At 40.8% G+C, this 23,644-nt stretch overlaps 1 protein-coding gene and 1 long non-coding RNA gene across 12 annotated transcripts in view; one reads left to right on the forward strand and one right to left on the reverse strand.

The window, feature by feature from the left end:
• The window catches only part of GRIA4 (glutamate ionotropic receptor AMPA type subunit 4), a 398,776-nt gene that overhangs the window by 7,065 nt on the left and 368,067 nt on the right, over positions 1-23,644 (forward strand). The window lies entirely within an intron of this gene.
• Positions 1,802-21,846, reverse strand: LOC125078342 (uncharacterized). 2 transcript variants are annotated; one of them, XR_007120866.1, is made up of 3 exons: positions 21,735-21,846; positions 17,422-17,526; positions 1,802-2,597 (listed from the first exon to the last, which is right to left on the reverse strand). It is a non-coding gene; the product is annotated as an uncharacterized LOC125078342 (long non-coding RNA). The 2 variants fall into 2 exon arrangements; XR_007120865.1 differs by lacking the exon at positions 1,802-2,597 and adding an exon at positions 11,459-12,008.

The raw sequence follows: 23,644 nt of genomic DNA on the forward strand, positions 1-23,644 counted from the left end.
TTATTTTGAATTGATAGCAAAATTCTGTGTTGATTTGAAAAAATTCTATGATGCTCTTTCTTTCTTCCTCTTAATTTTCTATCATGAGATTATAGACAAAGATGAGTCATATTCCTATAGTTTGTCCCCTTCTTAAGGGATAAGAAAGTACATAATTTGCATTGCTGTATTTCAAAATTTTCACAGGATTAAGCTTTCATAAAATTATTAGGAAAAATCCATAAACTTTATTTCTACCAGATTATTCCAAGGGCTGTTTATTTCCTGAAGAGGAAATTATTTTGTGGCATTAGGAGATACTTAGAGATCTTATTTACAGAATTTTATTATTGTTCAGGAATTTAAAATGAAGAATAAATACGGCATGCCTTACATTTTATGACGACACATACTTTTTAAACTGCTTTTGTATATATGATTTTATCTGACCTCAAACGAGTATGAGAAGGAGACACTCTGAGAAGTGTATTGCGAATAGAGTATACATCATTATTTTGGTAGTTAAGCTAGCTTTAGCTCAAAGGAGTCACTTGACTTGGCAAAGACCAGGTAGCTGATATGCTGCAAGCCAGGGTTTGAACTTTGGTCTTCTAAATATTATCCTAAGTTCTTTTACAAGGACTCCGGTGGCGTGAAAAATACATCTATATTGAGATTACTTAAGAAAGTGAAAAGAATCACCATTTATCTTTTTCTCTAATTTACTTGCACTGTTTTGAAGAAAATAGGGCAAGATGCTTCTGGGCAACTTATTCATTAATCATATGACAGTGAGTGATACAGCAAAGGCTGAAGTCATATTATGTAATGAATTTTTCCATCCATTCACTAGATTAAATAATGAATGTAACTATGTATTCATTAAACCTGTTTATCAAGGGCAAGTGTATTTAAGACCCTGTGCTAGGAGCAAGGGTAGGAGAGCCTGTAGGGATAGTTGCTGCCCTCAAGGAGCTGATAGCCCAATGGAAAAGACAGACGAGTCCGTTAGTACAGTGGCAATGAGGCAAAGTGCCCGGACAGAGGAACAGAGAGCTGGGACAGAGATGACCATGGGAATAGTGCCAGACATGGCCTGGCATCCCAGGTGAGGTCAGCGGATCTGGCTGTTAAGGCTCTTGTTGAGTCATTTGAGAAGGAAAAAGGAAGGGGAGGCCAGTCGGCTAGGAGCAGCACAGGATGTGGCCCTAAGGTGTGGGAGAGCCGGGTGTATTTGAGCCCCTGAAGAGGGTTTGGTCTGGCTGGCTCTAGCACCCAGTGCGAGGGGAAGGAGAGGGGGACGGTCTGTGGACCCACGGAGGATCTTGTCGCTGCTGTAAGGAGACTCTTCTGAATGAAAAGGGGGCCCATCAGTGACGTAAAACACAACAGTGACCTACAGGATCAGATTTACATTTTACAAAGAATCGGCTGGTTGTGGGAAGGAGAATGAATTGGAAGGGGACAACGCGGCAGGAAAAGGCAAGTCAGTGGAGTCTTGAAGTCATACAGTTTAGTATGGTACATGCTTGAGGAAAAGTAGATGCCCTGAGGAGAGAGAAAAGATCCAAGAATACAGACTGTTGACAGAACTTAGTGATGGGTTGGGGACGCCTGCGGGGCTCAGTTGGTTAAACGTCTTTCTTCGGCTCAGGTCATGATCCTAGGGTCCTGGAATCTAGCCCCACACGGGGCTCCCTGCTCAGCAGGGAGCCTGCTTCTCCCTCTCCCTCTGCTGCTCCCCCTGCTTGTTCACTCTCTCTCTCTCTCTCTGACAAGTAATAAATAAAATCTTAAAAAAAAAAAGAATTTAGTGATGGGTTGGTATCTTTGTGGGTGAGGAGAAAGGAAGTGTGGTAAGAATTCAAGATGAGTTCTCTGATTTCTAACTTGGGGAGATGACTCGGGGCTGTTTCTGTTGACTGTTCCCCACAGGAGGGGAAGCAGCTCGGAAAGCAGGAGGTGAGGTTGTCAGAAGTCCGGACGTGGCGGGTGACGAGACACTGAGCGGAGCTCTGCCCACCTCTGCCCTAGACAGCGGGGCGGGTGCGTGTGCAGCTGCGGGGCTCAGTGGGAACGGAAGACGGGCATTTGGGGGTGCCTGCAGAGCTGTGGAGGTGGCGAGACCACCCACCAGAGCAAGAAGAGTAGAACTGCTGAGTGCAAAGTCCTAGGAAGTACCTTTACTTTGAGGGGCAGCAAGAGATAGGAGACTGAAGGACGAGGGGTCAGGAAGTTCTGAGGAAAATGAGACAAGAGCAATTTCACAGGCGTCAAGAGGTGAGAAAGCATTTCCAGTAAATAGTGAAAAGCCTTGTCAAAGCCTGCAAAATTTAAATAACGAATTGCGAGGATACTTGATCTTTAACATCAGGCTTCTTTTCTCTTTAGAGTGGTCTTTTGCGTTTTGACCAGATTTTTTTTTAAAAAGCAGCCTTTATTAATTCCATGTAGATTCTGTTAATAATACTCTTCTGTATGTAGGGGCCTAGCATATTCCCCTGTTTTCCTTAGAGGTGGGGAGATAGTCTTCCCTGGGCTTTTGAACCAGATGGGCTTGAATTTGCAGTCTGATAGTGGGGAAGTTACTTAACACTTCTGAGCCTCAGTTTCTAAATCTGTAGGGAAATAATATGTACGCATGTGAATTTTATGAATATTAGAAAAGTGTTTGGGAAATAGAATGCAGTTAGAACGCAATTTAGTTGTGTTAACATTTTCTGCGATACGGAGCATTTATCTCTGAGCTGATCTAACTTCAGAAGAGTTACATTTTCTGTTTATATTTTGAGAAAGCAATGCATGTGTTTGAATACCTATATTTTGTAGATATTTCATAAGAATATTTTTTACCTCTCATTGAATTGCTAGTTTTAATTTATGTACGCAAATCGAAATTCCTATTTTTCAAAAGTATTTTCACGTCCTAAGAGAGGGTGTCTTTATCTGGAGTCTGTGGGTGATTCAGAGAGAGCATTTGTTCATGGATGTATTAAAGAGGTTGATAATTAATTAACTAAACACAAAAATTAATTAAACACAAAAATTTTGTGTTCTTAAGCAGTGTGCGTGTGTGTGTGTGTGTGTGTGTGTGTGTGTGTGTGTGTGTCTAAACTTTTGGAAGACTTCTCAGTAAATCCCAGTCACAAAAAAAGGCCCAGGACCACAGCCTACACGTAAATTAGAAATAAACAAACAGTACTTTCCCTACTTTATCATTTATTTATCATTTATTTATCATTTATCAAACATTCCCTACTTTATCATTTTAGAAGCCAGTTGGATTTTATCCTTGAAGCTAACCAGGAATCCTTCCATAATATCCATCTCCATTAGCTTCTCTCTTGACATAGAAAATAATCAGTGCGTCCTGGCTGGAAACATGCTTGGCTTGGTCCTCTGCCTCTCAGACTGTCCTCCTATTATTTTTATTCCTTCTCTTACTATCCGAGGTTCTACACATTCCGCATCAGTTCCTATTTTTGTCATGATTTATCTTTTCCCTCACTATCCCCACTCCTGGAACACTGTGTTCTTGAAGGTCAGCACTGACTTACAGATTGGCAAGTCCAGTTGTTATTCCCCGGTCTTCCTTGTCCATTGGCGGTTGGCGAGATCCGGCGTGGCTGCCGACTTCCTGGCCTTTGACGCCCCTTCCTCCTCTGTGAGAGTAGTGACTGCAGGAGGGGCTGACGGTGTGCCGGGCCCTTCTGGGAGTTACCTCAAGCCTAACACAACTCTGAGAAGCCAGCATTATTGTGATTATCATCATCACTTTACATGCAGAGAGAGAAAAGATCTGTGGTTAGGGAGATTTGCCTGACGTAAAGGATCCGGGCCTTCAGTTAGTAAAGTCAGTTTTGCCTGCCATTCATACCGCAGCAGCTTGCAGCATGGTGTCCCGGCCCTCTGTGACAGCAGCCAGGCGCTCTTCTTTTAAATAGAAGGATGTTTTTCTCAAAGCTACCTCTTTCCTGGAACAACTGTGATTCACCCCCACGGATCCGTGTTGCGTTTCACATTGGACATCTCAGATTCTTCTGTGCGATTTGCAGTGTGGCCCACAAACGAGAGCGGTCTTGTTCTATTGACGCCCGCATTCCTGTCGGCTGCCGGAGCTGAGTCCTGAAGGCCACCCGGTGGCCTCTGTTAAGTGCCGTGCAAACAGGATCGGTCCCTTCGTCAGTTGGCCAACCTACCTATTTTATTTCTCTTTATAGGAATCATATTTGGTTTCAGGGTAACCTGTTCAAAACATACTTTCCCAAGTACTTCACTGTAAGATTGGTTTAACTCTCAGGCATTTTCTTTTAGGTTTTCTCTGGCTCGTTTTGGGGTTCCAAAAAAACACAGTGTTGACTGTGTTTTTAAAGAACATTAACCAAGTCAAAATTGCTCCACCATCTTAGTGCCAACACTTATTCCTGACTTAATAAAACTACTAGGATCACAAATAAAGAGTTATCTTAGAAATAAATGGTAAGAAAGAAAATGTGACATTGAGTGCTTTCCTCAAATAATAGCCATGTTTCTCCAGATGCAGGACAAAGTACACAGTCAGCTGTAGGTCGTGCTGGCTTACCTTTGTTGCTTATATGCTTCTTCTAAAATTAGCAGGTTTTCACCAGGAACTTCAAATATATTATGCCCTTGTGTTCTTCCCATTTTCCCATTTTTGTCTTTTTTTGAACAAACATATACTTGTAAAAATTTCAGATAACTCAGAAATCTTAAAAAGCCAAAGTGTTTTGTAATCCTACCCCTTAGAGATAATCACAGTGCAGACCCAAGTAGGGAGACAAGAGTACTGAAAACACACGAAGCTAATATATGTATATCTAAAGATAAAGGCATTTTAAAAAAATGGTAACGTTCTGTGCTTGCATGTTATTAATGGTTTGTCTCGCATACCTTAACAAATCAGCATGTCAGAGCCGTCTCATTTTCTTCTACTGCTACGTCATACGTCATCATGCAGTCACTATGATCAGCGTACTCCGTACCCTCTGGATCAACATTTGTGTGGTTCCCACATTTCTGATACGACAAACAAAACAGCAGAAGAACTGTTTATGTACCTGTGCGATCATTCCTATGGGACCAATTCCTGGTAATGAAATTTACTCTATTAAATAATGTGGGGTTTTGTTTTTAATAGATATTATCAATTTCTTCTCCTCAAAAACAAACTGCTACTTAAATTTACAACCACCAAAATGTGAGAATAATTCTTTCTCTATGACCTGCCAACACTAAGCCATTATGTCTCTTGAATCTTCACTTGTCCTGATGGGTAGAAATGATATCTAATTGCTCCTTTCATTTGCATGTTTCTTACTAATAGTGAGGCTGAGAATATTTTCTTCTATTTAGAAAATCTGTGTCCTTCTTTGGGGTTCTCCTCCTTTGCCAATATTTTCTTCTTCATCTGTGGGTGCACTTTATGTACTGTAAAAAATTAACCCTTTGTTGTCCATGTTAAGGACTATTTTTCTACCGTGCCTTTGGCTTCCAGCTCCGCGTATGATGCCTTTTATCATACAAACATTTTAAATTTTTATGTAGTCAGAGCTCAGTTATTTTCTTTACAGCTTATGGGTTTTTGGTTATACTTATAAAGGTATTCCTAACCTTAAATGTATAAATATATTGTCCCACATTTTTTCTAGTACTTTTATGATTTTGGGCATTATATTCATAACACTAACTCTTTGGGGATTTTTTTTTCTTATGTCTGTTAGGAACTTCCATTTATTTATTTTGATACTATTTCTTTGGATGAGTTATTCTTTGACAGCTGCTTTGCACAGATACATTTGTGCAAATCTCCTGCTCTTCCTGGACTGAATTTGAGCTTGGACTGGAGGCCTGCATTTTCTCTCTTCCCATGTTCTCCTGTTTGTTGTTCCTCACGTACCTTTCCTGTCTGGCTCTGGTGGTCACACTACTAGTTTTGATATTTTTATCATCCTGCTTTCTTGCTCCTCTTACTTCCTACTTTTTTTTCCTTCAAGTTTGTCACTCACCATCTGACCGAAGGACATCACCAGCATGTGTCACAAACATTCTCACCCTTCTCTGTTTCTGTCCCAGCATTCTACTGCAGTCGGTGGTCCTTTTCTCTTGATTTCAGAATTATCCTCCTGCTTTGACTGTACTTCCCTCCGTCCACTCGACGTACTGGAGCCAGGGCAGCTCCTCTGAACTTAAAAATCAGAGGCCATCTCTTCCTTTCTTGAAGCTTCCAAAGGGTCTTATTCTCGTAGAGTAAGATTGTAAGTCTAGTATGCTCCTACACCATCTGCCTCTTGCCCACCTCTTTGCCTTGTCTACTGTGTTGGAGTCCCCTCGGGTCTTCTTTTTGGTTCTTTAACCTTCTTTAACCCTTTCTTTTCTCTATGTCTTGTACTTGTGTTCCTTTTTTTTTTTTTTTTTTGACTCTTCCTATGCAGTTATTTGCTTCACTGGCTTGTTCTGAACCTTAGGGACTCAAGTCAAAATCACCACATCAGAGAAGCCTTCCTGATCAACCTCTCTGGAGTAAACCCTTTCCCTCCCAAATTCTAGCTACTCTGCACTGCATTACCAACCCTAGGATCATCTTTGCTTTGATCACAATCTGTAATTATTATTTCTACTTGTTTACTTATTTATCATCTATATTCCCTGCTTGAAGATCAATTCCCAAAACCAAGGGCTTCCTCTGCTTTAAGTGATACATCCTCATTACCTTGCCCAGTGCCTGACACAAAGTAAGTCAATGAATGTCTTTGAATAAATGAGTGAGCAATATGTGATGAATTTTCCTGTTGCTCAACTTTGGGGCATCCTTCAGACAGCTAAGACTATTTTATATGTTATTTTAGAAAAAAATCAAGGAGAGAGGGGCACCTGGGTGGCTCAGTAGGTTAAAGCCTCTGCTTTCAGCTCAGGTCATGATCCTGGGGTCCTGGGATCGAGTCCCGCATCGGGCTCTCTGCTCAGCGGGGAGCCTGCTTCCTCCTCTCTCTCTCTGCCTGCATCTCTCCTACTTGTGATCTCTGTCTGTCAAATAAATAAATAAAATCTTTAAAAAAAATCAGGGCGCCTGGGTGGCTCAGTGGGTTAAGCCTCTGCCTTCGGCTCAGGTCATGATCTCAGGATCCTGGGATCGAGCCCCACATCGGGCTCTCTGCTCCGCGGGGAGCCTGCTTCCTCCTCTCTCTCTGCCTGCCTCTCTGCCTCCTTGTGATTTCTGTCTGTCAAATAAATAAATAAATCTTAAAAAAAAATTAAAAAAAAAATCAAGGAGAGAATATGAAGGCAGTGAGGTAGTAGATCCAAAATAATTGTTACATATTTTCCTTATCATAAGTGTGGGTTTTTTTTTTTTTTTCTATTTGTTTCCATTAGATCTAAGTATGGGATGGGCTAAGTGAGGGAGAAAATAAGTCCTATAAGGAGGAAAGTGGGACTGTTAATGCAAATTAGCATACATTGGGCTGGTCAGATAGCACTTTGATAAATGTGTATATGGTAGAAGGGAACTCCTAGGTGCTTATACCATGTGGTGTCTGCTGACAAACTCACTAGAAAATGCTGATACAATCCACTTTCAAAGTAGAAGAAAGCCTGTTTGGGGAGCCAGGTGAACTAGTAAGCACACTCAGGAGAATCCCATCTGTTCAGACACTGACTGCTTGTTTGCACTTCTTCAAGTTCATGAAACCAGAAAACTTGTGAAAATAGGAGGCTGAAGTCAACTGCATTATGTTGTTCCTGCCAGTTCTTCGTTATCTCCACTGCACCTTCAGTAGTAAATTTCACAGTTTGCTAGTTGCTCTAACCCTGCTCCCTTCCTTTTCGAAACTAGTCTATCCTTGGTTAAATTATTTAATTTTCAGCTATGTACACAGTCTTTCCCAGATAAGACTGAAAGGCATTTCACCACTCCTCTGCTCCAAAGATGTATGAAATTAAGAGATTCTTTTGCTTCTGAGAAACATCCATGCTTCTTCCTTTCTTAATGGAAAACTTGTAAGTCAGACTCTTTGTCTTTTTCCTCTGTTAACCAGGGAGCTCAATTCCATTTTTACTGTTGAGTTACAGGACTCCCCACTTTAAACATTTTGCTTTGTTTTTATATCTGATTTTCCTGAAATCATATATATCATATAAATAATATATGATAGGGTTATATTAAATATGGTATAAACGTGTGTGAGGTAAATATACCTTGTAAGGCTATGCATGTTATTTTAGGAGAGGAGCATAAAGACACAGGAGCTATAAATTTAAAAACCTAGTTGATGCCTACTATCCCATCCAATATTGATGGTCAGCTTTTGCTTGAATACTCAGATTTCCTGTTTAGTACTTTCGGTATTTTGTGTATGCTTTGGGAAAAGATTTATACCAAGTGGGTAGGTAGCTAGATAGGTGTAGGTAGGTAGATGGTCTCTCAACTCCAGTAGACTTCAGGTTCCTTGAGAACAAGGATGATAGCTTGTGATTCCTCTGCTCCTAGGGCCAGTCACAGTGCGTGGAACATTTCTTTTCCCAACTCAGTAATTGTTTGCCGATGGAATATAAGAGGAAGGAGAGAGAAGGAGGAGCGTCTTTCTTTCTTTTCTTTCTTTTTTTTTTTATTTATTCATTTGAGAGAGACAGAGAGAGTGAGTGAGAGCATGGTCAGGGGGAAGGACAGAGGGAGAAGGACTATGCAGGACTCAATCCCAGGACCCTGAGATCATGACTTAAAATGAAGGTAGATGCTTAACTGACTGAGTCACCCAGATGTCCCAAGAGCTTATTTCTTCTTTGCATATTTGTCACAATGAATTCTTAGCCAGAATTGAATAACAAAACACAAGTCTAGCTCCTCTGTGTGACTCAAACCCTTCACATTTTTTAAAAAGCTTATCACATGTCCCCTTTGTACTACTTTTCCCAAGCTAAATATCATTTCTTTATATAACTTGATTTCTAAGACCTTTAACATCTAAGTTCTGACATTCTAAATAGCCTTTGGATTTATCATAATTTCATTAAAATATCTTGGCTTGAATTAGCCCCATACTCCTGTTATGATCTGTCCAGAACTAAACTCTACATTTTTGGAATCCATGGTCATGATCTAACATGAGCTAAGAGAGAATATTAATTTCAGTTACTTAGACATTTTACATATAAAATATATATACATATAGAACCCAAATTCTTTGGGTTTTAGTCCGTTACAACATTAGTCTGTTTGTGTTAATAAGTTCATGGTCAAAACTTAAAAGTCTGCTTTTTCCTTTTTTTCACATAAATTGCTATAAATCAGCCTCTCTGTAATGCATTTTGAGAAATACTAAATGAGGGCGCCTGGATGGTTCAGTTGGTTAAGCATCTGGTTCTTGGTTTTGGCTTAGGTGACGATCTCAGGGTCACAAGATTGAGCTCTGCCCTGGGCTCTGTACTGAGCTGAAGCTTACTTAAAATCCTCTCTTCTCTTTTCCTCTGCCCCTCCCCACTTGTGTTCTCTCTCTCTCTAAAAATAATAGTAGGTAGATAAGTAAATAAATAAAAATAAGAGTTGTGAATATTTTGAATTCATGAATATAGGAAAATCTCTAGTTATGAAAATGCTCATTAAAGCATTATTACTTAGTGATATTTAGTTGAGAAATGGTTAAATTAATTGAAATCCAGGCAGACTGTTTAAGGCGGAATGTCAGTTATGAGAATCCTCTGTCTGACTTGAGCCAATAGTTCTGAGTTCAGGAATTCTTATGCAAGTAGAGACTCTCTCTGCCTGCCTTTTTTTTTTTTTTTTCTTTTTTCTTTTTCTTTCTTTGTGTTACTTTGTTTTCTTACACAAGAGCCAGGGTCATAATAGGAAGGGAAAAAAAAGTATTCTAGTCAGATGTAAAAAAAGATGTCCTCAACCTATAGTAATTACTTATTTGTGGAATTGCTGGAACTAGCTAATGATTTCTTAAAATCATCATTTGTGTAGAAGAACACAGATCTCCTGGTTCTGGCTGATAGCTAGGGTGAGCTAGGTTCCATGTTTGTCCTAGAGGAGTATACTCTCCAGACTCTGCAGATATTTGGAATTCTAATCAAGGAATGACATGGAAATCACTGTTTTTGCCCTACCCCCTTCATCTTTCCTTTCATCCTCCCCAGCACAGAAGGCCTTGTGGGAAGATTCAGAAATTATGGGATAATCCACTTGGGTCTTGAAAGATGCATGAGATTCTGTCATGTTGTAAAGAGAGACCAAAATATTCTGGGTGGACAAAGGAGCATCATGGGAAAAAGAGTAGAGGTGTATGGACATCTCTGGGGACTAGTAACGAGGGGGGAAGTGGAGGCACCCCCTCCAGAGGGGGTCTGTAGAGTGGGAGATTAAGAGAGGATGCAGTTAGCTCTGCAGAAGCAGAGATGAGCCTTGCAGTTGCCTGGGGAGCTAGGATGAGGGCCAGAAGACAGCAAGACCATTTTAAGCAGTTTATGGCATAATTATATTTATGTTTTAGAAAGAATTCTAGAGGCACTGTTAATCATTCAAGTATATAGCAAAACATGGTTCCTTTCTCTCACCCAGTACACTAAGAAACCATTTCGTAGACAGGAAATACTGTATTGCTACTTGACTTCTATTTGTAGAACCCATTATTGTATGTAATTCTGCTCACTATTTTCCATTGAGAACTGTTACTTCCAGCAAAAATAATACTCAGCTTAACATCTCAAACATGTGTCTTCAGACTGCAAACCAAGTCTTTTATGATAATAGGCAGGTTGGAAAAGAGCTGGGGTTTCTGGGAAGAAAAAAATGAATAAATAAACATCATTTATGATATAGAGTAAAGGCAATTCTGTCTCCTTAAGGATCATTGTAGTTACTGATGGAGCACTGCATATCCCATTCCAGATTAAATCTCCAACTACCCCCCCTTGTGACTACTCTTCTTTTGTTATGTCTCTTGGTAGAGGTTTATTTAGTTCTGTTGGCTCAGATAACCATCTCTACTAAAACTGGACCTTGCCACTCAGTCACAAGCCAGTAAGAACTGGCTTTTAAAAAGTGAGTTGAGAGGTGCCTGGGTGGCTCAGTTGGTCAAACATCTGACTCTTGGTTTTGGCTCATATCATGATCTTGGGGGTGTGGGATTGAGTCCCGAGTCAGGCTCTGCATTCACCAGGGAGTCTGCTTCAGACTCTCTCTCTCCCTCTCTCTCTGCCCCTCCTCCTATTCCCCAACAAAATAAATAAATAAACCTAAAAAATTAAAAACTAAAAAGTTAGTGAGTTGAATAATTTTAAGACTAAAATAATAATTAGTACAAGTGCCACCACACATGTATGTATGGACAGCATATATGCATACAGATAGACACACAGAGCTTAACAAAGGAAAAAAATAGGGAAACAATAACATGTATACTTTGTAAGGTAATGGTTTTTTTCATTGCCTTCAAAGTAATGAATAATAAACATTCCGGTATATATTTTTGCCCGATACTACTTACGGATTTATTTCTTTTTTGAAAATAAAATACAGCAAAATCACACACTATTTCAGAACAACTTTGTAAATTACTTTCTGTCTTGTTCTGTATAGTACAGCATATACATTAAAATTTGTACGCATATATAATAAACACACGCCCTTAGCATTTGTTGCGTGTTGTTGTCACAAAATCTGATAATGATTATACGTCATGAAAATATACATGACTGTACAAATAAGCCTCATTTTACAGAAGTGATAAAATCACAGATTAGAAATCCAAGTGTGGATATTTTATTCAGAGACAAGTGTCACTAAAATATTTTTATTTTTTATTTTCAAAACAACAATGTCTTTACCTTCCTCACATTTTTTGCTTTGTTTTATTTCAATGGGAAGTTTTTCAGTCAGTGTCTGTTAGAGTCTTGTGCTGTTAAGTCATCTGTGTGTGGCCAGAGTGCTGTCTGTGAGGCAGAAGAGGGCGAAACTACTGAACAGCATGATTTAGAGACTTTCGGTGTGTGGGGTCTGAGAAGCGCACTCTCTGTGATTCCAATTCCATGAGAACCACCATGTGCAGAAGACATTGAAGGAGATAATACCGAAATATAATGATTATTTTTCTTTGGTGTTAGTATACAGTTATTATTTTTAACTTATTTTCCTGAGTTTTCTACATGTTTACAAAAAATATACATCTATGCTTCTCTGGCTAATAATATCTAAACAGAAGTAAATGTAGCAGCCTTTCCACCAAGTCTTGAGTTTGCCTTGCTCTGTCTAAATGGGCAGACAATCCAGGGAGCTCTGTAGACATTTTAGCCAATACAGGTCTTGTTGTCAGAATATCACGTCCACTTAGCAGTTGCTGGTTTAACCTCTTTGTTTACACTCTTTGATTATTTTTAGATGAAAATATCAGCTTCCATTAATTAATTAAAAGTATCAAATTAAGTCATTTGAAAGAATCAAGGGAACAGTTGGTCACTACGAGCATATTTCATTACTACTTGAAATATGAAACTTATATTAGACTTGCATATAATATGCTCAATTCCACAGAAAGGACAGTAGCTCCATGTGGGAGCTGATAGCTCTCAGATATCTAGTCACTTTCTCAGGTCAGTCCTTTCCGAGTACCTTATTAGGCTCCACTGGGCTGTGATCCCATGGCATCCTGAGCCTAGCTTGCTGTGTTACATAATCATTCTCCATCTGGAATGTGAGGTCCTGAGTCCTGAAATGCCATTGAATTTGTGAACAAAGCCATAGTGGTTGGCTTATGGCACAACCCCTGGCACATAAAAGCGCTATACTGATACCCACTGAATGTATGAGAATGAAGGGATTTTTTAAAAGATTTTATTTATTTATTTATTTGAAAGAGAGAGAGAGCATGAGCAGGAGGAGGAGCAGAGGGAGAGGGAGAAGCAGACTCTATGCTGAGGAGGGAGCTGGACCCCAGGGTCCTGGGATCATGACCTGAACAGATGTTCAACCAGCTGAGCCAGCCAGGTTTCCCCCCCTCCCAAAATAAGTCTTTTTAAACATTTTTATCTGGTTCTTTTCATTTCTTTGTATGTATTTGCACGTGGTTAATTCAATAAATATTTCATTAACCATTTAATAGACCTTAACCATTAACCTAGGAACAATGATTCATTCTTTATCCAGATTTTTTTTTTTCTTTTAAGATTTTATTTATTTGTTTGAGACAGACAGAGAGAGCACAAGGGACGGGAGGAGCAGAGGGAGAGGGAGAAGCAGTCCTTGGGGCTCAGTCCCAGGACCCTGAGATCATGACATGAGCCAAAGGCACTTAACTGACTGAGCCAGGCACCCATGGAGTGACTTTTTTTATTTTATTATTTTTTAAAATTTTAATTTCAGTGTAATTAATGCACAATATTACCTTGGTTTCAGGTGTGCAATATAGTGGTTCAACAATCCTGTATATTACTGATCATCAAGATACAGCTCATCTTATTTTTTTTTTTAATTTTAATTCCCATATAGTTAACATGCAGTGTTATATTCGGAGAATGGAGCACTTTTTAACTGATGGTTAGATATTAGCATTTTAATTCAAAATTTGGGCACCCATTTAAGGAATTAGGGCAGACTCTATGTTAGTAACTGTGGGGTCTATTAAAAAAATGAAAACAGTTTTTTATGGACTTCCATATGAGTAGGTGACTGGTCAAGGATTGTAAGGATTCTTGCTCATTAAAGCACATTGTGTCCGGGAGGTAGAGGTAAGAGTCCTGGAATGAGAGTCTCCAGGTGAGAATGGACAGCCGTACAGGTGGCTCTGCACCCTCCTTCTGAGTTCACGTGCCCCCCCGAGGACTGCTTTGGACCACTGACAGAGCCCGATGCTGCCCACGGACAGGGCTGTCCCAGCCCTCCACTGAGAAGTCTGATCCAAGCCACAGCAGTGCATTCTCCTTCTACCCCACCCTCCTGCTCTGCACAGTGCTGGACCCACTAGACTCCTCACTTCTCCTCTGTTTCAGAGGCAGTTTTCATGTGTCTGGTGTGCTAAGCAGGATTCACTCGGGGGACACAGGCCTCGGAGCCTCTAAGGAGTGTGTCTAGTGATGACCACTGACAATCTGAAGGCGGTGTGACATAGGCTACGATTACACAGGCGCCCTGCCGGCCGTGGTGTATGCATAATGTCCCTCAAAAGGCATTTCCTCTTTTCTCTCTCAGGGGTCAGAAGGACAGTTCCCACAACTCTTACAGGGCCAGGATAGTAGACAGAAGAAAAGGGCTGCCTTATGCAGACTTACTTGATTAATGAAGCAAAATTGGATCGATTTACTTAGATGCTTAAATTTGTGTGGAAAGAATAAAACCAAATCTTTGTCTACCGCAGGTATACTCAAAACCTGTGAATCTGTTGAGGTGCCTGGGGGCTCAGTGGGTTAAGCATCTGATTTCGGCTCAGGTCATGATCTCAGGGTCGTGGGATGGAGCCCCGCATCCGGCTTCATGCTAAGTGGGGAGTCTGCTTGGGATTTTCTCTCTCCTTCTGCCCCTCCTGCAGCTCATGTGCGTGCGCGTGCTCTCTCTCTCTCCCTCTCTCAAATAAATAAATACATATGATCTTTAAAAACCAGCCAGCCTATGAGCCTGCACCACCCATATAGTCTCAGCACAGCCACTCATCGCCGCGGTCTTCTATGTCCTTCCATGTCTGTATGTGTCTGCTACTGCATTGTTCTGCCCTTGTTAATATGCAGCTGTGTAAGTGTCCACTTGTCACCTTAATTGAATGTTTTTTGACACCTGTCTTTCCTCCTCCACTGTGCCACACATATTATTGGAAAGAAATATTAGATGTGATATTGGACCGTAAAAACCTGATAATCTTCTGGAAAGGCAGAAGTAACTTAATATGAAACAAGGGAATAAGTAGGCGTTCCATTAGAAGGAGCTGTGTACGGCATAATCGCCGAGGAAGGACTATCAGGAGAGACCAGACTTTATAAACAGCAACCTTAGTAAGGTGGAATTTAATCTTGTCATAAAAGGAATGAGGAAGAAGAGGAGGGGGCGTAAAACAGGGTTGAAGAGAGTGAGCACAGGCTAAGCTGCAGAAGTATGGGATGGCACAGGACAGCCTCTTGCTGGATCTGAGTGGAGATGGGGTGGGGGGACCTTATAAATTCATTACTTTAGGAGCTGAGACAAGAATCTGAACAGGGAAGGTTTGCGCGGGGGACTGGTGTTATGGGAAGGGGAGTGCCAGGACTGTCACTCAGGTATGGGCACGCAGCATCAACTGAGAGGATCAAGGAGGTAGATCCAAGAATGTAAAATGAACCAAATTAAAGGCTCGCTCATCAGTCATCAGCCCGCAGTGTTCTGGATTCTCTTGAGTCTGTAGTTTTAACTGACATTCCATCTTCTCTTCTCAGAAGATCTTCGCTAGACGTCTGTTTCTGCCTCTCACTCTCCAGCCTGTGCTCTTTCACTTACACTCAGTTTCAGAGACCAGAGCACTGCTTTGAACCTCTTTCCAGCTTCTTCCCATCAGTAGAAATACGTGTATCGGGGCACCTGGGTGGCACAGTGGGTTAAGCCTCTGCCTTCAGCTCAGGTCATGATCTCAGAGTCCTGGAATCGAGCCCCATATCGGGCTCTATGCTCAGCGGGGAGCCTGCTTCCCCCTTTCTCTCTGCCTGCCTCTCTGCCTACTTGTGACCTCTCTCTTTCTGTCAAATACATAAAATCTTTAAAAAAAGAAAAGAAAAGAAAAGAAAAGAAACACTTGTATCCTTCCATCATGTAGGGAGAGCTTCCTTAGGCTCTGGGTTTGGTTCCCACTGTGTTGCTCAAAAACTATGTGAATTTTCAAAAGGTTCATCAACTATACTGAGTTTCAGGATTCTAAATTATAAATCAAGGGGTGGGGGGGGAATCTTACCTTGCCTTTAATTAGAAACATAAAGCAGTGCATTAAAATACATTATGTAAAGTGTTTAAGTCCTCTGAGGATTAGTGTAACCACAGTCATCCCTGAAATAATACTGTGTTTCATTCACTCAGCCTCCTGGGCACCAGATGGCAGACCAGTGGTTAAAGGTGGTGAAGGAAAAGGGGCTTCGGGATCATGACTGAGAAGAGGTTGGAAGTAGCATATGAAATGCAGGTGGAATGAGAGACCCAGAGCAATTTTATGCATTCATTTTGGATCTAATTGAGTTAGAAATTTCTGTCTGATGGAGGACTTCTGTATGGAGTTGAATATTCAAGTAGCTGTAGAAAGATCTGGGCTAAAGATATGGGTTTTAGAATTACCAGCAGGTAGGTAAGAGTCAAAGCTGTAAACAAGGAGATTGTTGAAATGTATCCAGTTAGCATTAAACAAAATCAGGATTTCCAAGGAAGATCAACAACATGAGAAGAAAGATACAAACTGTGTCTGTTTGGCCCACAAAACTTTAACAAGTTTGAGAAAAAAGAACAGACAAAAAGTAGTTTCTGAGGCACCATGAAAGAACACACATCATGGCATATGTTTCGGATAAGGGTGGGGAGTGTGAACTGAAATGTCCTTGACTGGGGGCGGGGGGGGACTTTCCTGTTCGCAGATCACGTGCTCAGGCAATCTCTCCAACACCTCAGCTCCTTGCCATGGTTCTCCTGTGGGGTCCATGTTGTATTTTCTATATCATGGGAAATACTGGTTGCGGGGGTGCCCGTAATGACTAAAGGACCTTAGTTTTAATGTGTGCAGTCTAAATATAGGAACTTTACAATCCATTTTATGGATTTCTGTTTGAAAATGACCTTTAAACTCAAGATTCCTTTTCTTAAAAAGGAATGTGCTTTTTTTTTTCTTTTCTCTCTCTTTTTTACTGACAATATTACCATTTCTTAGAGGTTTTATAGTTTGGTACTTAGTACTCTTGAAAATGGTTTCTTTCTTTTTTTTTTTTTTTTTTAAGATTTTATTTATTTATTTGACAGAGATCACAAGTAGGCAGAGAGGCAGGCAGAGACAGAGAGGAGGAAGCAGGCTCCCTGCTGAGCAGAGAGCCTATGCAGGGTTCGATCCCAGGACCCTGGGATCATGACCTGAGCTGAAGGCAGAGGCTTTAATCCACTGAGCCACCCAGGCACCCCTGAAAATTGTTTTTGCCACTTCCTAGACATCATGACCTCAGGCAGGTTTCTAAACTCCTCTGAGCCTCCATTTCCTGATCTGCAGGGACTGTAGTAGGAACCTGAAGGGTCTGCCGTGAATCTTGAGGGAGATGTTGCCTGCAAGGTGCCTGGTATAGAGCCTACATGTGCATCAACCCAACCGTGGCCGTGACAGCTTTGCTGTCTGCCCAGTGCCCCTCAGCCAGGAAGTGGGCTCACATCCAAACCTTCTGAGCCCAGATTCCATATGTTGTTGTCCCCTTTTCACCAAGGACTACTTACACATGCTTAAGACTTACTCTGTTTAGTATCTCTGATTCTAGCAGTCCCCAAATTTCCTTGGTTTCCTCTATGGCTTATCACATAATATGTAGGATATTCTCTTTTGGACTGACTGCATGATTCTGAAAAGAAAACATTGTCAGTTATATTCTAGGTATGGGAGAATGTCAGAAAAGCTTTTGAAAATTCACTAGAAGGTACAATCTATAGAGCTTGCGCTGATATTTTATTAAATGATTTTTGGGCAGGTCCTTTGGGGTGGACCTTGACAAGAGTAGAAACCTTTGTCTACATACCTATGATAGTAAGACCTCATATATGTGTAGTACTTCACAGTGTTTCAGAAATGAGGCATAGGGGCACCTGGGTGGCTCAGTCAGTTGTGTCTAACTCTTGATTTCAACTCAGGTAATAATCTCAGGGTCGTGAGATCAAACCCCACATAGGGCTCTGTAGGGCTGGGCGTGGGGTCTGTTTGAGATCCTCTCTGTCCCTCTCCCTCTGCCCCTTCCCCCATTCATGCTCACTCTATTAAAAAAAAAAAATCTGTGTGTGTGTGTGTGTGTGTGTGTGTGTGTGTGTGTGTGTGTGTGTGTATAGAGAGAGAGCTAGATATAGGTATTCATAGGCACTGAGAAATTAATTGATATTCAGAGCTTCTGACAACTATATTGACAGTTAAACTGCGATTAGCATCTTTTTCTTAAAGATCCACAATCAAATATAGGACTCTTATATTTAAATATTACCTAAAATAATGATACCAGGACTTAGAAAATAAATTATCTTTAATTTTCTTTGGAGTCCAAAATAGAACTGGGGGAATTAACCTCTGCCTAGGAAACTAATAGCTTAAAAGTAAAATAAAATGTCAGTATTTGAATTATAATCATGCAAAGAAAGTTTAGTATAAATACACAATTTTTAACTTGGAAGCAAAAGCCGGATTTGAAGGGGAAAGGCATTATAAAGACCTGTCATAGTGCTGATAAATGATAGCCCCACAGTAAGTGTCAAGTGCGAGAACGTACATTAAAAATTTCATTGGTTTTACTTTAGGAAGAAAGGCTAGGTGAAATTGAAATAGAAATTGTGGAAATTACATTTTTGACCAAGGAAAATACTATGAGGGACATTTTAAAATTTCCGTGGGAATCGCAGGGATGAGTCTTGTCCTGGCTCATGCCATTTCACAGATCGTTAGTGTTCCGAGTGGAGGCTGCTCCGTGTCACCTGCCTAGCTATATGTGGCACTGACCTCACCATCATGCACAGGAAACCATGTCAGTGGCCGCGGGGAGATTTTGGCCTTGCCTTTGAAGACTTTCAAACTAATTCTCACACTTTTACTTGCAACCTAGCTGTCACAGTTAAACGAACCCTATTTACATAAATATTCTCACCTTCTTCAATTCAGTTATTAAGCAATCCCCCTCATGGAATGTCTAGTAGTGTAAAATGTTCACATTTATTAAAGACAGGAATGTTCATGAAATGAACATTTTAAGGCAACAAGGAACACAATCTGTGAACATGTGGATAGTATAATTCACTGTTTCCCATATAATTGCTTGCTCTTTTCATTTTATCCCTCAAGAATACTTTGCCATTTTTCATTTTTTTCAGGATCAGCATCTTTTCGACTTCCACGTGACTTTTTATTCAGAGTCTTATTTACTTTCTTTGCCCTACCTGACACCTGTACCAAATCAAAACCTCCTCTACGTTCATCCTTCCCCTTGGATATAATGATTAGGTACCTGTACACTGTCATGGCTGACATGGCAAAGACTGTCCCCTCCCCTTTTCCTAGCATCCTCAGGCTTACCCAACCCATAGTCCGCAAAGTCTAGTCTCATTTAGTACGCGCCATATGGTGATGCTTCCGCGCTGTTGTGAAAGTCATTGTAAACATGTGCCTTTGAAAAGGATGCTTATTTAATCCATGAACTCTTTTTAAAGAGAAATCTTGAAACAATGACACGGGATGACAGTATCTCTCAACAGTGATTTGTTTCAAGTAAACCACCAAGAAGCTCAGGTCCAAGTGTACTTGTCTAGAATTGAAGCAGTGCCCTATCTGTCATGACCATCCGGTTCCCCTCCCTGTGATGTGTTTGGATCTGACCACACAGTCGTTCGGTTTCTTGACTTTGCAGTTGGTTATCATAGGACAACGGCCTCAACATGTATTTACTATATAATGATGCTGTGTTGTTTTTTTTTTTTTACTCTAAAATCTTAAATACAGAGACAGAAAAGAATATAGAACATTTTTAAGATTAAAATTCTACAAAATGCAGTTTAATTTTGATATTTGTACTCCATAATATTGTTGAGAATATCACCAACCATTTGAAAATATTTCTCATGAAACTAGATCATCTTAATGGTACAAAGTATGAATAGAAGCTTTGTGGCCCTTAACACTAGAAAAGGAAATACGGAATTAATTTTAGTGCATTTTATGATATTAAAAATAGAATGCTATGTCTCTCACCTTTAAACAATCCTTTTGCTTGCAAAAGTATTATATAACATTTTATTAAAATTTCTATTTTAAAAGTAATTCTTTTAAATTGAATTGAATTTCTCTGGGGACTAGGAATCTCTGGATTTTGTGCATATTATGTGACGTGAATCATGTCAAAAAGCATTTGCGTTTGTTAACACCATGATTTATAATATTTACTGAAAGTCTGTCCAGTGCATCATACTGTCCTAGGCACTACCAAGGATTCAAAGAAAAGCCAGATAGATGCTCTGCCTACATGAAGTATTAAATGAACAAGGAGGAATACACGTACATAGATGACCATTCGTAGACAGTGGTGGATCCTGCTGTTTGCTGCCTCCTAAGGACGGAAAAGTTCCCAGGCAGGAACATGTGGCTTCACGTCTTAAACCCAGGCAGATACTTTAATAACTTGTATTTGAAAGTCATTATAGCATATTGTTGTTCTATAAGGTAGGTTAAAAAAAATGCAATTTGAACATGATGATTCTTAAAACCTAATCCATCTGATGGGGCACCTGGGTGGCTCAGTTGCTTGAGCATCTGCCTTCCACTCAGGTCATGCTTGGGGTCCTGGGATTGAGTCCCGAGTTGGGCTCGCTGCTCAGCAGGAAGTCTGCTTCTCCCTCTCTCTCTGCCTGTCCCCCCACTCTCGCTCTCTCAAATAAGTAATATCTAAAAAAAGAGGAAAAAAAGCTAACCCATATGAGAATGATCATGAAGGAAGATGGTTCGTCACCAGTGAAATACTAGTTCCAATTCAGAGGACGGTCTGAGATTCTGAATGCTTACACTGGTATTTTTGCTACTGAGGTGTCACGTAAGTTTGAACTCATTTCACTGAGTCACCTGGTAACTGATATAGGTTGCTTGTTTCTGGAAGAACTCGAATAGTCAGTCATTATGCCGGAGTGGGAGCGTGAAGCTCTTCCCCCAGAGCGCTGCTGAGGCTTGCATTGGAACAGGAATGGAAGTACTGGTGGTGATTGACAGGACACCAAAGGCAGCAGAGAGACCATGCTGTCAGGGACATCCATGAGGGCTCTGGGCCAGGGGCTGTCCACACCCACCCCCCACCACAGACTGTGTCTGCAGCTACCCAGAATCGGCCGAACACCTGTTGCTCTAAATCATACTATTTTATTCCATAAATAGCACAGAGTCATTTTAAAACATATATGGTATAAGTTCAGAGTACTGATATTATCATACAGTTTTTCAGGAATCTGCACCCTAGAGAATGGGTTTTTCCTTTATATTTTCTTGGTGCATATCATCTGTTTCCCTGTCTAAATAGCATCTGCTCATTTAGCCTGTCTTTCCACTAAACATCACTCCTACTTCGTTACCTGAGTGCTTCAAAGTCTCTTCGCTGCTCTCTGACTTTCACACTTTCTCCTCCATTGGATCTCTTAAGTTCACGTGCTTTTTTCTCTGTACTTCTGCCCCGTGCGAGGGATCGCTTTCTCTCTTTACCCGTCTTTCTGTCTTTCAGTGGGTTATTAAAACTCACTCCCTTCTCTTTCTCTGACTTTTCCAGGATAACATTCATTGTTCCCTTCCTTTTTCGATCACCTTTTACCTTGTTTATTAGTGAAGTGGCTCACATGTCCTTTCTGTTCCCTGTTCTCAGTTTGCAAATCAGCGTAGTGCACCTAGTAGTTAATCAGCGAGTGTTTACTAAATACTCAGTATTGCACTAAAATGTGTGAATTTTCTCTGAAAACAGTAAACCAGTGAGAATCAAAGAAATCCCCGTTAAATAAAGCAGGAAGTACGTCTTAGGCCCCTCTTATTTGGAAAGGGCCTACTTACTCCATGACATTAACTCCGCGGGGAGGAGGGAGTGTTTGGGCTTCGGCAGTCCTAATGCAGCTTTCTTTCTCCTCTCACTCCTGAATCCAGTGCATATGCGTTAAGTCCACCGATTTCGCTTTGGAAGAAAAGTTAGGGGATAAAACATTTACTAAGGGGACGAGTCCCTGAACAAGTACAGAATATGTTTTCAAAATTCAGTTGAAGCAGTTTCATGGATAAGGGACACTCATGGCCATGTTTGAGCAGTATACGTGACAGGGACCCAGGCCTCTGGCCCCACAAGGATCTCTGCCCCTTTTGTGGGGTAGGTAGCCTCAGCCTTTTCTGGGCTTTACAGCATTTGTGATAGTAAATTCAAAGAGTCTTATCTTAGGAAAGTTGAGGACCTCCCCCGACATTCAGTATAACATTTTACTTCAAAATCATACTGTATGTTTTTAATTTGCAATGTTAATGCCGTCGTATTATTATTCGTATTTAAACTATAGCCTTGCTCATCACAGGCTGGTAAACTGAAGATACTTATGAATCAGGTAGTTCCTGTCACCAAAAAAGGGAAAGTGCTCTCCTCAATTCCAGCGTGCCCTTCTGATACAGCTGGGGCTTTGAATCCAGTCTCTTTAATCTGAGGCCAAACTTCTGTAGTAACCTTGCTAATACGAAGAGAGCAGAGGATCGTAGAGTTGAAGAAAGCAATCAAGATGATGTTTTCTACATAACCTTCCATTTCTAGACTGCATCTTAATTTTCACTTAAATGCGAAAAAGAAAACGAGTGCCCTTTTCCTAGGTCCTCATGTTAGGTCCCCCAATAATGGGTCCGTGATTAAAGGAGCGAGACTGATACAAAGCAAAGGTCAAGCAGAGCTTTATTTCGCTCAAGCATCAAGAATCAAACTGAACATTCGGGGCCGCGCCTCTTACAGAGAGGGCGACCCCTCTCTGCTTCACAGACTAGCTTTTAAGGGCAAAGGCCATGCGGTTGGGCCTGGCCATGCACAGGTGGCCAGTGAGATTGTAACACACAGAGAAAGCTGCACAGTCATGTTAGGTCACACATAAGTGACCAGTTGAATTACAATTTACCCTCATAGATATTTGAACTAGCCTATCACCTTGGTCAGAATTGGCGCCCAAAAGGGGCCCAGAGGGCGAGGCCCATACTCCTTGGTAACTAGGGAGACAGTATGCGGATCAGATGTCTCCATCTTGCCTGACCCACCCTTGTATTTGGGCTTTGTTACCTGGGACTGGTTTCCGGGACTTCTATTTAAGTAAGTCCCCTAGGGGAAGAGGGGCAGGGACAGTTTAAGTTTTAAACAACAAAGTTATTGTTTAACCGGATGGAAGCGCTCTGGCTAAATAGGTCCTTACACTCATACTACTTACGTGTCATGCGATGTCATGCGACAGGTGCCATCACTTGCTAAATTCCATTACCAGGTACTATGAGTGTTAAAAATGTTTGGCATTTTGTGGAAATTTAAAAAAAATAAATAAATCAGGGGCACCTGGGTGGCTCAGTCATCAAGCGTCTGCCTTTGACTCAGGTCATGGTCCCAGGGTCCTGGGATGGAGCCCCGCATCGGGCTCTCTGCTCAGCGGAAGTCTGCTTCTCCCTCTCCTCCCTGCTTGTGTTCTCTCTCACTATCTCTGTCTTTTCTTTCTCTCTCAAATAAATAAATGAATTCTTTTTAAAAAATCATTAGAATTATTGCAATAAGTGATGAGAATATACAGCATCAACATTTATATTAATAACTACATTTTAGCTTTTCAGGAATAATCTGGGATTTATTTCTGACCAAGAGTCTGATGCAGATGTTTCCCTAACATTCAGAAAAGGAAAGTAAAGAGAAGACATTCTCTGACTTAAGAAGTTGGGTGTTTCATAACAATTTCAAACCC

This window comes from Lutra lutra, chromosome 10 (genome assembly GCF_902655055.1).
Source record: "Lutra lutra chromosome 10, mLutLut1.2, whole genome shotgun sequence".
NCBI lineage: Eukaryota > Metazoa > Chordata > Mammalia > Carnivora > Mustelidae > Lutra > Lutra lutra.